The sequence below is a fragment of the Gallus gallus genome, chromosome Z (assembly GCF_016699485.2).
Source record: "Gallus gallus isolate bGalGal1 chromosome Z, bGalGal1.mat.broiler.GRCg7b, whole genome shotgun sequence".
Classification (NCBI taxonomy): domain Eukaryota; kingdom Metazoa; phylum Chordata; class Aves; order Galliformes; family Phasianidae; genus Gallus; species Gallus gallus.
In genome coordinates, this window is record NC_052572.1 from 62380346 (window position 1) to 62394139 (window position 13794).

The window sequence follows — 13794 nt, forward strand, 5'->3', positions numbered from 1 at the left end:
ATGCCTCTGGGGATGGAACACCCACAGCTTCTCTGGGCAGCTGTGCCAGGGCCTCTCTGCCCTCATAGTGAGGAATTTCCTTTCAGTGTGTAACCTAAATCTCCCCTCTTTAATTTAAAGCCATTACTCCTTGTCCTTTTGGTACAATCAGTGAGGAGTCCCTTCTCACGTTTCCTATAGCGCATGCTCCCCCACCTCTCCAATTCTTTTAGTTACAGAGAAAATAATAAAATATCTGGTGTACATTCAGTTATTCCAGTCCAGGAGCTACACTTTACTCTTTTTAGAACATACTTTTGGGCTAAAGCCTTACTCTGAGTTATGTCAAGATACTGAAGGCTCTCCTGGGAAATCATGTGTGAAAACTCCCAGGTCTTAAGCATATTATCTTAGAAAAGAGAAATTTTCTTTTGTCCCATCTGGACTGCTCACGTAGATTTCATTGTCTTGGAAGCCAGGCATCAGGGTCCTGGGTTATGGATTTGTCATACATGAGCCATCCGGGGTGAAGTTGGGATATGAGTTCCTGGCTGGGAACTAAGCCGCAGGCACAGACTGGCTGAGTGAGGCAGGGCTATGTGACTCATATGGCCTATGTGAGCATCATATGCAGTGCTCTTCTTAGCTCTGAATCTAAGTGTCTACTATCACTGGGAGCAGGATGCACTGTAACTAAAGTATTAACAATTTTTGCAATTAAATCTGCTTTGAAAAGTGGAGTCTCATAGTGAGCAATGGAGAAACTATGATCACAGCACCAGGCTTAGTCTTATGTGATAAAGTCCATTCTTCAGTTCTTCCCATCTCCAGCTTTAAGGAAAACCCTGCTGAATCATTAAAAAATAATGTAACGTCACAGATCTAGTTGTATCTCTTTTCCATGTTAGTGTCTATTAAAGCTCACAGTTGCATCAGCCCTACCTGTGAACATTCTACCTCCACTCTATATCAGTTTTAATTCTGTCAACACTATGTTTTTATGGTTTTTGTGCCTTTGTGTTCTCCATTCATGCAATTAACTATCCATGTCCTATTTTGTTCCTGGAAGCTATGATAATTGTTTACTGAAAGGGTGAAGACAAATATCTGAGTCATCTATTAATTCTTCTCAACCATCATTGACTTAAACTCATAATTTAGCAATGTGGTTAGATAAATAACTACAACCTCAAACTTCTCTTGCTATCATACCCACTAACTACTGTCCTTACAGGAAACAGTAGCTAATTTCATGTTATTGATATTTGGCCACACAATCTGTTATATTAATACATGTCAAATAGGCTTTGCTCAGTTTGAGAACAAGCAAGCATTTTTTTGTTTTAGTTCTTATATCACAATTTTAGCCTAGACAGTGTATAAGAGACCTTGAGACCTGCAGAAACTGAAAAACCTTCTGCTGACATTTACAGAAAATGTTAACTTACTGGGACTTTGTACTCTGCAACAACCCTCTATTACTGATTTTAGGAAAGAACACAGTACAGAAAAGTCTGTATTGGAACTGCCTGGGGCCTTGTGAATATATAAGAATGTAAGAATATTTTGTTGTTCAGATTGGAGGCAAAAATATCTTTTAAAGGTCATATAATATGTTTGTTATGGTTTGGCTTGTTTGTGTGTTTTTGGTTTGTTTTTTTTTTTTTTACTCCTTAAAGATTGTTTTCTTTTAATTACATTTTCTTATTTTGCACATGCTGTATATTACAAAACACATATAAGCAAAGAAAAATTTATATAAGCCTAGAACAACAACAACAAAAATAATATATATATATACATGTATATATATATATACATATATACATTATATTATTATTACATATATATAACATATATTTTTTTAAAAAATAGAGAAAAACAATAAGCTAATTCTAGTGTTTCAGTTAGCCACAGATTCTTTCTCAGTTCCATCTGCAAGTGTTAGAATCTTTTCTTATTGCTACTCAGGAAAGATAGTGGTTTTCAAGAAATGAGATTACCCAATGTTAAGCAGATAAACATTCTTTACTATGAAAGGCAGTTTTTAATTTTATAGTATCCAGATAGAATTAACTAGTATCCAGACAAACCTCACTGCAGTATGAAGGAAGGAGAGAAAGTAAAAACATATATGAATGGAAATTTATACATGATTTGCTATAGAGAAATGAAAATCCAAGCAAGTATGTCTGCTGGACAATATATTTGTATTGCATAAATGACTTTCAAAGACTGTTTATTCTGTCAGATTTGTAGGGAATATTACATAATTTCATGTATTTATTATGGAATAATATATTTACAAGTGGATATTATTTGATACAAAATACAGTAGAAGTATACATTTGTGTAATTTGTGAGCATAGAGGTTCTAAGCAGCAAGTGTCGGATTGACAGAATTACTGAAGTGCAAAGACACCCCTAAATTTAAGATCTAAATCATCAAATCCCTTCTTTTTTTTTTGGCATCTTAATCCTGGAAACACCTAATATGAAGTGTGGATATATCCTCCAGAGGTGGTCATGTAAGAGGCTTCTAGAGGCAAGAGAAATTGTGCCAGAGAGAAAGCATGTTAATTCCCTTAATGCAGGATGTGTAGATTTGATCTCATCTAGGTTAAAGAGAAGCTTCCCTCTGAGTTTCTCATCACCACCATATATCCCACTTCATGTTTTACATATCAGGAAAAAAATGGATTTTGAAGGGAGAATGCTTGCTCGTTAAACTCAGAGGTGAAGAAAAAAGGCTCTAAATAACTCGTCTGTGCCTAAAGCTCAGTCTGCTCATAGGCATCATCACATACCTAGTTATGAGATCAGGTAGATGATCAGAGGGCTGTAGCACTTCTCCTATGAAGAAAGGTTGAGGGAACTGGGCTTGTTTAGCTTAGAGAAGACTTCATTGTGGAGACCTCACTGTGGCCTTCCAGTATTTGAAGGAAGCATATAAACAGGAGGGCAAAGGCTGTTTATGAGGGTGAATAGTGATAGGACAAGGAGGGATGGTCTTAAACTGAGACAGGGGAGGTTTAGGTTAGATATTAGGAGAAAATTTTTCATTCAGAGGGTGGTGACGCACTGGAACAGGTTGCCCAAGGAGGTTGCGGATGCCCCATCCCTGGAGGCATTCAAGGCCAGGCTGGATGTGGCTCTTGGCAGCCTGCTCTGGTGGTTGGTGACCCTACACATAGCAGGGGGGTTGAAACTCAATGATCAGTGTGGTCCTTGTCAACCCAGGCCATTCTACCATTCTATGATACAGGTACGCTGTTATTAACAGTCTTTGCAGTGAATTCTGCCAAAAGTAAATCTCTCTCAAAGCTATTTATTATGAAGCTTGTTTGCTATAAGAGTAATTCATACTTGTTAGAGCTAAAATTTAAAACAAAACTTGAGCATAGTCTTTTTTACCCACTTTATTAAGCAAATCTGATCTAACAATCAGATTTAGGGCTCCAATGGGCTGTTGGGTGCAAGTAATGGATTTTGTGTAATTTAATATAATTGATTGTTATATAGCCATATGTGCAATGTCTGTCTTGGCTTTTACAGAGGTACAAACTCACATGTTTAATAGGACATACTTTATAACTTTCTTTGAAAGAAAGGAAAGAGCAAGTTCAACAAATAGGATGAAGAAAAGTAAAAAAGATATCAGAGAAAGAAACAACAGAAAATATAAGATTTCCAGTAAAGAGACAGTTTCCATCTCTAAATAAAAAAAACATTTTAGAAAAGCCTAATTCTAATGCATATATCAAATGCTATTTTCTCTTTCTGATGCAAACATTTTTCCTCTTTTTTTTGTGTGTGTGTGTTCCTTGATCAAGAAAAAAATAGTTTATAATATTCTTGCTCAGTTTTTTATCCCTAGTTTTATATCTTAGCACTCCAAAATGAACAGGAACACTTTCCTTAGGGCTGTGATTTCAAGCTACAGAAGTCACAAGGGCATGCTGAGCTGTGAGTTAATATTTGATTTACATCCCAAAGGCTTAGCTAACAAACAAAGTGCTCAAGCATTACACTGTTTTAATAGAAAGTTTAGATTCAGACACCAGACAAATGGTCTGCCACGTTGTGGCCAGTAAGCATTATTTAAACTGTTGACCTATGCTAGAAATGTGCAGATTTTGTTTACAACCACAGCTAGCATAACCTTAGTTAGCATAGCTTAGTAACAAGCATTGAATCTCTTAACCAGGGATATCACTCTACCATAAATGACCTTTGAAAGACGCCTTCCTCAGTGGTGACTTGTCATTTAGCCAACATTAATATCTCCTATTGTTTTAATTACTTTTGTAGAATGGGTAAAATTTAAACAGTAAGTTAGCCCTGCTAGCTTGCTGTTTTGCTTAGGATGGAAATCATTCAATCACTCAAAATCACCTATGTCAGTCCTTGTGTTGGAGCAATAAGCACTGACCTTCGATTTAGAGACAATATATTTGTTCAGTGCTGTTTTGTGCCTATCAGAAGAAACCTTCCTTGTTTGAATTAGATGGATATTGGAAGTGTCCTACCTTTGACTTTAAATCAGTGGCACAGACATCTGTTAGATTAGCTTGTTTGGCTTCTCCCCAAATGAGAACTGCAGGGGTGGAAAACAACATGACTTGAGATTATTTGCCTCAGAGAATCATTGTCTGCAATTTTTCTCTGTGTCAGTTACAAGCTGTGTTTTATGTGCAATACAGTCTTCTACAGTCCTTTGATATACTACTGTTTGTATTGTTCTGAAACTGTGTTTAAAGACTGCTTAAGAGGTTAGCAAGAAACAGACAACTAAGATATTTTGGAGTTTTCCTAAAGGAAATACTGCTCTCTCTGGAGGTTTTAAACCAAAAGAGTGTGGTCACTACTTTTGAAGTGAAATATTCAAATATAAAAGATATTTCATATGTATGATTTGTTTGTCTACCAACAAACAATAATGGTTTTTGCTCATCTGATACATTTTTTTCTCTGGTTGGCTGTCTGGTTTATCCCTCCTCTTCTTACCTGCCCTGCTTCAAGTAGGGACTTGTTTTACACTTAAAAAGTGCATTTACCATAGTCCATGTACTTGTGTTTATGTGAGCCAACTACCTACTGCCAGAGGTTTTGCTGTTTTGGAAAATGGTAGAGCTCTACTTTTATTTTCTTAAAGTCATGAAATCATAGAATCATTTGAATTGGAAGGGGCCCTTAAAGGTCATCTAGTCCAACTCTCCTACAATGAATGTGGACACCTGCAGCTATATCAGGTTGCTCAGAGCCCCATCCAACCTGACCTTGAATGTCTCCAGGGACAGGCCATCCACCACCTCTTGGGCAACACGTTCCAGTATGTCTCTAGACTTACCATAGAAAACTTTCTCCTCATACCCAATCTAAATCTTTCTCTTTTTAGTTTGAAACCAGTTCTCCTTGTTGTCCCATTCTGTCCCCTTCCCTCTTGTAGTGACCCTCCATATACCGAAAGACCACTATCAGGTCTCCCCAGGCCTTCTCTTCTCCAGCCTGATCAGCCCCAGCTCTCTCAGCCTATTTTCATAAGGAAGGTGTTCCATTCCGAGGATCATTTTTGTGGCCCTTCTCTAGACACACTCCAGCAGGTCCATGTCTCACCTGTACTTAGCACTCTACATCTGGACACAGTACTCCAGGTGAGGTCTCACCAGTGCAGAGTAGAGAGGCAGAATCACTTGCCCTGCTGACTATATTTCTTTTGATGCAGCCCAGGATATAGTTGGCTTTCTGGGCTGCGAGGGCACATTGCAGGCTCATGTTGAGCTTGCACTCACCAGTACTCTGAAGACCTTTTTGACAGGGTTGCATTCTACTCTTTTGTCCCCCAGCTCATACTGATAATGGGGGTTGCTGCAACTCAGGTGCAAGGATTCAATAAATCCTGTCATTTGGATTTACTGAACTTCATGAGTTCTCCTTGTTCTGTTCAAGCCTATCCAGGAATAAAAACCAAGAAAAGGAAAGGCTCACATTAGTGAAGCAGATTTTTCTGTGGTGATATTGAGTATGCTTGCCTGATCAGTAGAAAATTTGCAGAAAAGATTCCTAGCTGTGCAGCTGAGGTTTAATGTTTCTCTCCTTTGCTAGACCCACAGTTGAAAATCTTAACTCTTTGCAGGAAAACATTTCACAAAGCTTTTTTTCCCCAGAATACTTTATTGATTCAGGCAGCTTCATCAGTCACAGTAGGGCAGCTAGGGATGTACTGGATAGCATTAGATTTGTTACTCACCTAATCAGGTCCATCCTGCAGTCAGCCAAGCACATGATTTTCTTGTTCTGCTCCTTCTTTTCCTCTCCTTTCTAACAAAAGACATGAATAAGGGAAATTGAGCAAATTTCATATTCTGATTTTAAGAAACTTTAAAAAATGTATGGTAATGTCAATGCATGCTTAGTCATAACAATTATGACAATAATAAATATGGTTTTATTGCCATGAATAATATTATTTTTCACACACACACACACGCACACACACACACACACACACACACACACAAAAAAAAAACCAAAAAGATGAGTAATGGATAACATCTCAAACTGAAAATGATGGGAGGCTTTGTGTGTTCACTATGCTCCTAATCTGCAACTTGTATTAGGGGAAAAAATAATTAGTGCCTAACATAAGCATTTAGTAGTTTTTAATTAATTTATCTATTTGCTTTATCATTCCACTTTAAATCTAGTTATTTTGACCTCCACAATATCTGGATTTTAGAGATGGAACTGAGTTTTACAAAACTTATTAAGTTTTGATATGAACTTTGAAAATGCACATTTTGGGAAATAAATATCAGTTTAAGTGAGTGTTTAGTTCTGGAAACAAATGTACTGAATGGATTGTTCAAGATGCCAAAATGCAGAATTCTGTGGGGCAGGGAGATTATTTCAGCAAGAAGCTGTTTTCCTGTAGTCTCATGTTTGTCAGGACAATTTGGAATAGCATGTTTCTAAACTGCCAAGAAAAATGTATAAGGAATGATGCCTTGAATGATCAAGAGCGCCCATACAAACAACTTCATTTTTTGGAAGTTTTGGACGCATCCTCTTTGAGAGAGCCTAAAATTGGTTCTCTGGACTCTGTTCAAAGATAATACTAAGAGTAGAAAACTTCCAAGGCATGTGTATATTCAAAGTGTTAGACCAACTATGTAGTTAGAAGTGGAAACAACATGAGCAGAGTAAGAAGACGTTTCTTACCCTCCTTGACAATTTTTTAGTTTATTGATTATTGTTTTTGTTTTGTTTTGTTTTAAATGATTTTAAATTTAAAGTATGGTGGGGAAAAGCAGAATTCCTCTCATGTTATCACAAATTAATTAAAATGTCTTCTACTATTGTCTTCAATTAGTACACAACCAAATCTTAGAAATACATAGAATCTCTTTCTCTTCCACTCTCTCTTTTCTTCTCTCTTTCTCTCCCTTTTGCTAGATCCCAGCACAATCTTTCATTCACTTCCGTTTTTCTGCATTTAAAAATACTGGTATTTGAATTAACAGATTAGCCATTCCTGCATAGTGATGTTTCAGCAGCTGTTGCAGCAGTTGCAAAATGAACATGAATAAAAAGCATTTACTTTTTTCTGTTTTCTTCATTATTAGTGACTTTGATTTGTTTGTGGCCTGGCTTGGCCTAGTTGCATGACAAAGGAGGGTGAAGGGATGCAGGTACCCATGTCCTGTTAAAAAGGGGGAAGGGAACAGGGAGGGAGACAAAAGGGTAAGGGGCAAGGGGTAAGGAGATGGGTCTAGACGAGGAAAACAGCACCAATGAACTAATGGGAAAACTTAGTTTACTAAATATAGTATCAGAATATAATAGCAGAATGTGAGATTATACAATACAATACGACTGGAATTGAAGCTAAGAAAATCAAATAAAATGAGGGAGGTAGAGATTCTGAAACTCAAGTCCTTACTCTAATGCTGTAGGTGAGATGACCAGGGAGGAAAGAGAGTAAAGAGAACTACTTTTGTGACTCCTAGTTAGTTTTATCTTTCCCTCCAAACAGAAAATGAAACGGAAAAATGAAGTCTTCTGTGAGTCGTGGTTCATTCTTCTCTTCTGAGACCCGGAAACCAAAACTACTGACAATCCATGGAACTGCAGTATTAACATGTTAAGTCCCAGTGCGCTACATGATATTATGATGTGGAATATTGATCAAAAATCATAAAACATTGTTTCAATTTATTTTTTTTTTAAATCTAAGTAACTCATAACACAGAGGTTTGACACTTTTTTTTCTTTTTTTTTCCCATATTTATTTAACTAAAATAAAATTATGGAAATTCTATCTGTTCTTAAGAAACCACTTTGTATATGGTACCTGGAAAAAAACACTAAATATCTGCCAACTGGCCATTTATGACTCCTCCAGTAAAATGACTTACTATCACTAACGAAGTGACTGTGCAGCCTCCTACTGTCCATCAAAGACTTTCCCCTGCTTGGTTAGATTTGTTTGAAAATAAAGACAGTTGAGCATACAGATATTTTTAAGAACCAGGGCCATTCAGTCTCCAAAACTGCAGTCTGAGGAACTTTCTTGTCTAATATTTCATATTGTATAATTTATCACTGAAATACATAGATGCATGTATTTGCTGTCTTTTTTGCATGCTTTGATTAGAAACTAGTAGGAATCATACTTAACATCAAAAGGAAATATCACGGTCATATCTGTTTCCTTAGCCAATTTAATTACTTTACATGAATCAGTTAGATGACAATGTAATGATTTTGTTTCTGAATAATCAGAATTATATCTTAGATCTGAACATTAAAATATCAACTGGTAAATGTTCTTCTAAAGGTACTTCCTTCTGTCAAATGTTTGCATTCATGAAAGACAAAGCAATTGATTTATTCTAGTCAGGTTAATTTTTTTCAAAAAGGTATGTAAAGTAAGTATTTATTTTAAACTCTTTTTAATATAACCAAGAATTTTTTAGATTTGAATTAAAATCCCACAAGTTTTCTTGGCATCATGTGCTGGAGTACACAACCAAGAAAAACCTGACTGCTCATTGCTACCAGTTCCTTGCAGGGTCTTCCGACATCTCAAATCAGAATATTCTCTCACTAAAATTAAAAGTTAGGCAGCTATAATAAGTTTATTTAGTTCAGTTGTCTTTTTTTTTTTTTTTCGTTTTTTCCCCTGATTATTAGAAGTTACTAAAGGCTAACCTAAATCACAAAATGTTGTCACTTCGTGCAGTTGGAAACAGTATTACTTAATCATTTTGTTCATTAAAATACACTAACTTTATTGCTCAGACAAATAGCCGCTTTCAGGCCTAAACAATACAGGGATTCTAAGGATAATTTTTGAAAATGAGTTATGTAAAATAGACACATTTTAAGATTATCCACATTAAGAATGTCCACAAGTTAAGAAAATCCTATGAATTAAATGAATGGATTAATTACAATACTTTTCAGAGGTTCACACACACACACACACACACACACACAAAACACAGATCAACTCACTTCTGAATGAATGTTGATAAATCTTATACAATCAATACAACTTTTACTTAAGAAACTCCTATCTTCAGGAACAGACATGAGTCACTTGGAGGCTTCAAGGAGCATTGCTATGTGTTTAAGAACAGATTCTTCAGAAAGGTAGGCTAATGTGAAGTGTTTGTCATTTAAACACACTTCACTGAAAATATGAAGAGTATAACATTTCTTTACATGACCTTGGTTGATGCATCTGATACTTTGTCCCGAATATAGTTTAATGCAGAATAAAAATACTTTCTTTTTCTCTAGAGAAAAAGTAAAAAGGAAGAAAAAGGCCAGCCTACACTTCACAGATTTTACTGAAGATTTAAAACAAACCAGAAGTATGGTATATTATTCTTTTAGAAAGAAAAAGTGTTAAACTTTTAACAAAACTGAAATAAGACATTTAAAACTACATATTAAAAATGCAAATATTAAGCTCTTTGATCAACGTTATTGCCTCCACTGGACCCACTCCAACATCTTCGTATCTTTCTTGTGCTGGGGCCCCGGGCTTGGACACAGTACTTCAGAAGGGGCCCTAAGAGGGCAGAGTAGAGGGGGACAGTCACCTCTGTCATCCTGCTGGCCACCCCTCTGTTAATGCAGTCCAAGATATAGTTGGCTCCCAGGCTGCAAGTGCACACTGCTGGCTCATTTTTCATTCAGCAGGGCCCCGAGTCCTCAGCAGAGCTACACTCAGTAAGTTTTTCTCTCACTCTGTACACATATCTGGGGTTGCCTAGACCCAAGTGCAACATCTTGCACTTGGCCTTGTTGAATGTCATTCAGTTCTCATGGAAATCTCATTAGGTTCTCATGGAATGACTTTGGTGAGTGAGGCTTTTGGGAGTTGTACACGATGTTTTATGTGTTGTATGTCAAGTGTTAAAGCGAGCTGGGAAAAACTTATTTGTATAATCCAAACCATAGATAATGCAAGTACAATAAAAACTGACAATATTATTGACATTTATTAAGAAACTATGTTATAGATTATTATTATTGCAATTTAAGATGGGCTTCAGAGGAATTAATTATAAAGAAAGAGAAAGAATACGGTAAGCAGAGACTCTGATGTTTCAGAAATGTTTGTTTAGGTGTCTATGTTAAAATGTGACATCACCATGGCAGAGAAAAATAATACATTATGGACATAGATTGAAAATATGATTGAGTTCATTTCAAAATGAACAAAAATCTGACTAATACCTGTGTTGTACAACAGCTGATGTGTTTTCATGTTTTCCTTCTGACTCGCATACCCTTCTGGACAGCAGTTGCTAGGCTGGTTGTACTAGCACAACATAATGATATTATGGTTTCAATATTTCTTAAAATCCTAGCATATAGGTGTTTATCTGGAAATTAGTCACTGTTTCCCTATTGTGGTGTTACATGAAGACCTGAAGCAACACTTTGCTGATTCAGGATATTTTACAAGTTCTCATTTACAGACATATGAAAACACACATGCTGTGTCATCATCCAGAGACCTACTTTCAATGCGCAGCATTTTGCCAGACTTTGATGGCCTTTATGAATCCAAATAAAAATGTCACCCCTAAGTCCCCAGAGAATGATGATCTGGGCTCTGTATGCTGTTAGAATGCTTCACTAAGACAGCTGGCCCAGTCTGACATAAAATTCATCAGGTGAGCCTGGAACATGACTTATGTATCTTGGCAGCTAATATTTTGGCAATGTTCAAAGCTGTAAACCTGTTTGTATTTCGTTATCAGCCTCTGTTAGTGCTCATATTTGTTCCAGCTGTTTCAAGCCAAATAGTTTTGTTTTTCTGTTGTTTGCTATGTAATGGTTTTTTTTGTTTGTTTGTTTGTTTTTTCAAGAACGCTAATGCAGGCCTGTGGCAAAATATCTTCAGCTGCAAGAGAAGAGACAAGCCATTTGTAGACAGTAGGTCTTGAAAAGGGTTGATATAGAGCTGCCTGAGGCTTTCTCAGAATTCAAGGAAAATAATTTTATTGTACTTAATACTTCTAATTTAGTAAGAAATGTAGATAAGTTGGTAGATTTTATTTTAAGGGTGATTGAAACACCATTAGAAGAAAGTGTTTTTGTTTTAAAAATAACATTGTCTTTTCCTCATTTTTTCTTTCACTGCAAACAGAAAATCAGGACATAAGCAGTGGTCTGAAGCAAGCAAACTTATATTTATCTGAGGCTATGAAATTATGCCATTCATTACTCATGAACAGTTTCTAGCTACAGAAAATACTTTTCATCTGGATATGGTCTCAACTTGCTAGAATATCACTTGGATTTTGTTTTTCCTAGATTTTGTAGAAAGCGTTTCAATTAATACATGAATTCTTAGATTTCACAAAAAAGAAGATACTGGAAGTAGGACATATAATCAAAGAATGTAAGAATAAAAGAAGAAATGACCTTTGTTTTTCTTTGCTATAGCTTAGCAGCTATTACATAAAATGTCATTTCATGTCAGCCCTGTGATTTAATGTCATGATAAATTGTCTGAATAATCTCATTTCAGTATGAGATGGATTGTACTTTGAAAATGCCACATTCTCCATATTGATAATACATAGATTCTTGAAGACTACATTAGAAATGCTTATCCACATTAAAGATGTCTGTAATTATTTGCTGTAGATACTTGTCAAGTTAAATCTGCAAAAAGATTGGAAGATGTGGAAGATACAAATAAATGTTTGAAAGGAAAAATAATTATTTATTTTCATTTTGTTTGGCTAAAATCTACAGCCATATCAGAAAGTTCTTAATTTGTTGTAAAAAGTAGCCAGTATTTATGATGTTGAAAATCCTTCTAACTGTTAAAACTGTATAAGACTAGATCGTTATATGATTTACTGTATTTTTTTTTTAATTTCTAGAATATTTATTTTATCTGAATATAGTTTAAACAAAAATGGGGACATTTCCACAGATACCAACATTGGACAGTATTAATCCATCTCTCAGCAGTGGTGCTATTGTACATATGTTGTCTGTAAATGTATGGATTAACTATTCTTCCAGTATCTCCATCTGGATAGTCAGATGTCCAGAAATGTTAGACTGCCATCAGAAACAGCACAGTAGGTAAGTCTACATCTGCTTGGTGCAAAAAATTCTAATTTTGCTTTGGTAAGCTGACATCAAAGAATGGTTTTGGCTCTGTCTGTCTGCATGCTGCTTTTTCAACTTGAATCTAACCTGTCTGCCTGGTACTCGCAGTATGAAATTGCCATGGGGGCAGATGTAGCTGCAGCCAAAAACATACAATCATACCAATGCAAATGCCAAATCTGACCATATGATTATTATGGAAATACTCAGATCTAGACAAAGAGCTATCTGAAGAGAGTTTTGAACAACCATTAGATTTTATAACGTCTGTGATAATCTCTGGAGAAAAGATTCATTTTGTATCAACTGTTAACAGACTTTCATAGAATAGAATTTAGATTAAAAAGTGAAATGTTAGCACATAAAAGAAGAAGCACAGAGCAGGTAGAAGTTCTTAAAAAAAAATCTTTTGAGCTTGGAAGAACAGTCCAGGAACAGCTGGAACAAAATTATGACTATCTAGAATACCTGGAAATGTCAGTGCTACAGTATGGAGAACCACATCTTTATTTTGTTCCATAGAGTTAGCGCACCAAATTATGAATTTGAACAACTTGGCAAGCACCATGTATTTAATCCTGTTTGTTTAGCAGTATGATCAATCTAGACGAAAATACGCACTTTGGTAGCGTGAGAATTAAATTGTATACCACACACCACCAAGGACTCCAAACGAAGTAGGAAATTTTCAAGCTTATTTATGATCTTGCTGAATTTCTAATGAGACCCTTTCTAAGGTAGTCTGCTTATTTGTTTGTTTGTTTGTTTATTTGTTTGTTTTTGTGCACAATTACAGTGTTTTGAGTGGCTTTGTTTAAGAAATAGCTGTTTTCAGAATGAAGCTACAGTACATGCAATCATTTTGAATGAAAATCCTTTGGGGATCTTCTGTGAAATAATTTGATGTCCACTGCAGCCCAGACTCCTAATATCAATTTCATAAATGTAAATATTCCAATCCCCAAAGTGCTGAACTGACCTTTCATATTGATTTTGTGCACTTTGCCAAGACTCTGAGAAAATATGAACCATGAAGTTTGAAATACAGTGCTACATTTCTCCACTTTAAAAGTAATATCAGTCACTTTTAACATGTAAAAGCTCTCCTGGGACAAAAACTCTTCACTTATGATAAATTTCCTTTCTCTTTCCTCTCCTTTTCTT